This window comes from Meleagris gallopavo, chromosome 1 (assembly GCF_000146605.3).
Source record: "Meleagris gallopavo isolate NT-WF06-2002-E0010 breed Aviagen turkey brand Nicholas breeding stock chromosome 1, Turkey_5.1, whole genome shotgun sequence".
Taxonomy (NCBI): Eukaryota; Metazoa; Chordata; class Aves; order Galliformes; family Phasianidae; genus Meleagris; species Meleagris gallopavo.
The window spans coordinates 63,085,792-63,090,228 of record NC_015011.2 but is presented as its reverse complement, the minus strand read 5'-3'; positions in this window follow the sequence as shown (position 1 = coordinate 63,090,228).

Below are 4,437 nucleotides of genomic sequence, written 5' to 3'. Positions count from 1 at the left end.
TTTCTGCTCACGTGGTAAATACCTTGGATTTGGCTAAAACTTCCTGGAGTTCTTGTTATGGCTTACTTCTCATGTGTGGCTTTTAATTCACACTATTGACTCTGCAGCTGCTTCTCACATGGAAGTAAAACCAATCCCAAGAGATGGTGCGTGCTGCAGTTTGTGCTGGGGAGTAAATATTAAACAGCTGGATGTATTTTTTTGACATAAGCCAGCGTAATGCTGTAAATCCAGTGTGCTCTTGTTCTGACACATGCTGGGTGCTGCACAGGGAACAAACGCAAGGCTGGAGTCCCTCTAATCTTTATAAATCATTCCCCAGACTAAGACAGAGTCAACAGCCTCAGGCTGAAATTCACTTTGTCCTTGAAGGCTGGATTCTGTGTTTGCCTGCTGATTTAACTGAGGCTAAGTAACTCCCTCATGCTTGCTTTCTTGTTCTGGGTATCTCTGTTGCACAGGCTGCAGCTACTTTGTGCATTATGCTGTTGCTGCTACCATCAGAAAAGAATTTTCATCTGGAATGTGCATGAGGTCCTGAGATGCATGAGATTTTTCTTTAATTAGTATCCTACTCTATTTTCTGGCATATCAGTTCTTGCCATCGTTTTACTGCTGGCAGAACAGGTTTGAATCTTCAGTTCACAGAGGATGCAAAATACACTATGGGCTGTTCCTTGGCTTAGGCAGGAAAGTATGTAAGTATGGCTTTTCTGTGTAATAAGCTGCATTTTAATCATGGAATCATTAATGGTTTGGGTTGGAAGGGACCTTTAAGAGCATCTAGTTCCAACCCCTGTGCTACAGGTAGGGGTACCTCCCTCTAGACCAGATTGCCCAAAGCCCCATCCAGCCTGGCCTTGAATGCTTCCAACCTCATGGGGGAACCTGTTCCAGTGATTCACCACTCTCACTGTAAAGAATTTCTTACTAGTATCTAGACTAAATCTACCCTCTTCCAGTTTAAAACCATTTCCCCTTGTTCTGTCACTACCTGCCCTTATAAAAAGTGCCTCCACAGCTTTCCTGTAGGCTCCCTTCATGTACTGGAAGGCTGCTATAAGGTGTCCACAGAGCCTTCTCATCTCCTCACTGAAAAGCCAGAACTCTCTCAGCCTGTCCTCATAGGGAAGGTTCTCCAGCCCTTCGATCATCTTAATGGCTCTCCTCTGGACCTGCTCTAACAACTCCATGTCCTTCTTGTGTTGGGGGCCCCAGAACTGGACACAGTACTCCATGAAGGGTCTCGTGAGAACACAGTAGAGGAGCAGATTAATTTTTAGTTCACATCCAACAGACAATGGCATTTTTTTCTGTCAGACCTCAAGGAAGCTACTGTTCACATCAGCCTTAAATAAGGTACTCTGAGGTATGTGTAATGCTTTGAAACATACTGTCATTTCAGCCAGGTGCCAAGTTCATGTATTCTTTCTCAGGGTATAGATTAATGCTCAAAAAATGTTGCTACACAGATTTACTAAGAGTTACAGCATGAGGAAGTACTAAGAGAAACTAAAGCTAGAGAAGAGATAAACAGCTAAGCTAGACAAACAGATTTTTCTGTAATTCAGATGAAAATAAAGGTAAACTCTAGCAGAAATAAGGAAAATTGATTGTACACAACAAAAGAAACAGTCTCACATAAGCAGCCAAATCCAGTATTCTGAAGGTTGTTTCCATTAGGAGAAGTAAAGGTTGGCACAAAGAGGGGGTAACATCTTGCATACAAATAAAGTATTTAATAAACTAAGGAAAAATTGCCTGTTTTCAAGAATGCTTTGGTGATCCAGCAGCATGAGATAAATGATTTCAAGCCTTTCATTTGCCAGAAGTGCTCTGTCATGATTATTTTTTTGGAGGGGGGGAAGGTTGGGCGAGGGCTAAAACTTGCCACCTTCTGCACCTCCGTGGACTTCCACAGGCTTCCTATTGTACCTCCTACATGCAAATAGAAGTAGTTAAGTCTGTTTTTCTCCACTACATTTTCACCACCCTCACAGAAAGATTTTGAGCCAGATGGCCTAGCTATAGCCCACACTCAAATGTGGCTTAGCAGTGACTTACTGGTTAACTCTTTTACTATACAGCAGAGGAGTCTGTGATGCTTCCCACATGTTGTCTAGGATGGGTGGTACAACATAGGCAGACCATTTAGCTGGGTTATGTCATATATTTTAAGCAGAATGGGCAGCACTCTCTGTGGTTAAGCTAATCTAATGTTTTCTGTCCTCAGATCCTGTTTCCTATAGTCACTAAATTTTTGATCTTTCAGGGTGAAGTTTGTCAAGATAGCGTTTGAAAAACATTTGCTTAGAAAGGTGTTATTCCTGTTGCTGACACAGCCCCTCCATCTCTCCCCAGAGATGAAGAACACATGAAACTGAGAGTAGTGTACAAGGAAGAAGGAAGGGCATGCCAGGAGGGCAGGCCAGTTGTTGCCAAGTGAAAGCAGGCAGAACGGACGTGCTGCTGGTGTACAACAGCTCAGAGCCAGCTTCAGCCAGCTGGCCCAGGTCTGTGCTGCAGCTAACTGAAGGGAAGAGAGACAACCAGCTGCTGTGAGAAGCCTGCACTGAACTACAAATGCTCTAAAATTACCATGAATTCACTGCTAAGATGACTTTCTTCTATCATTGACTGTCACCTCACTGCTCAGCGTCCTGCTAAAGAACAATTTTCTTGAGAACATGAGCTTGTGGTTGATCTCCTGATGCCGCAGCGCAGTTACCGGGGTTCTCTGAAGTGACCTTTATTTTCCAGTGACATTGAAATAAGTTACCACTCCCTGATAACGTCATAGAAAACAAAATTAACATAGTTCATGCTATTTGGGTAGGATTTCTGGAGTGGGTGTGTTTGTCCTTGCTTCCTCGGCTGTTTTCCTTCCACAAGTAGAACTCCATATTTAAAGATGCAAGTACAAGATTTAAGAATAAGTGATAATTATGCCTCATTAACGGTTGGCTGTTGAGCAATTGGCAATGCTTGGATTGAGATCAGTTTAGTTATTGTAAGTAGGAGAAACAGAGAAAGGTCTTCCATTTTCAATCTTGCTTTCATTTCCATAGAGTACCGTTTTGTATTCTGTTGCTGTACTGCCATCTTGGACAACTTTGAACAAATAACTTCTCCCTTTAGTACCTCATTTCCTTCCCTGTCAAATGAGGCTGATCCTTGCCTCCTTCGTGAAGTGCTTTGGGAAATACTAATGAGAAATTCTCTGCCTCTCTTCCCTTGCCATGCTTTAATGAATAGTTGTGAAGACCTCTCAATGCTCAGTGTTCTGATGAAGAATTAAGCATGCGCCAGCCTTCTTGAACAAGATTCTTATCTGAACAAGTTAATGATTGATCCATGGCACATACTCAGTAACTGTACAGTTCAGAAAAATCTGTCATTCTCCTGTTGCAAGGAAGTCAGTCTGTGTACCTCCTGAAGAAATGCTCTTCATAACATAGGTATATTCATCTCTGTATGCCCAGCCCATGTCAGGTAACCGAAGTCAGGAAATAAATCAGTCTTTTACCTCTGAGTCACAGCTTTTCTTTATACGTTTGCAAAAGGAAAACGTGATGTTTACAAAGCACAAAATGTGGAAGGTGATCTGACTACTTTATTTCTCTTGGGAATGAAGGAGGGGACTATCAACTATTGACTTACTTGTGGAAGAGAATGATTTCACTGAGTCCAAAACACTAAACAAGCTCCTGACAGACCCTCATCCTGCACACAGCAGCCTGCGGTTCTCCAGTCACAGATGGCAAAAGTTCAGATGTTCTTTCTCCAAGAACCATGTCCCAGTTAAACAAAAGAATGGAAGCCTTCCAGCACCATTGCTAGATAAGTGAACCTAAACCCACAAAAGCATAGCTGCTTTCAGGTTGGATATTAGGATACTACTTCTCAGCAAAAGTGGTGCTGCAGTGGCACAGGCTGCCCAGGGAGGTGGTGGAGTCACCGTCCTTGGAGGTGTTCCAGAACTGCATGGATGTGGCACTGAGGGACATGGTCAGTGGGCATGGCTTAGGGTTGGACTAGATTATTTTAGCGGTCGTTTCCAACCTTAATGATTCTATGATTTCTAATGCTTGTTTCAGCATAAATTAATATTTACAGTGGGAGGGAACAGCCCTGGCGTGAATGAGCTCCATTAGTTGGAATTACTATTGATGTGAGGATTGCAGATCTGTCGCTGGCATCAAAACTTTCTTTTAAGTGATAAATGTCTTTGAGAACATTCTCGTTGGAAGAAGGGTGATGTGTTCTGGCCAATTTCTTCCACGTTCACTGATCAGTCTAAGCCTCCTTCCAGACAAAGCAGTTCAGAGTTGAAGGACGGCAGAAGGCAGCACGCGGTGTGGAGAAACAAACAGCGGTGACATGGGGAGGGAAGCCCTCAACTCGCTTGATCAAGCGCTGCGCTCCCACACCAGCCGT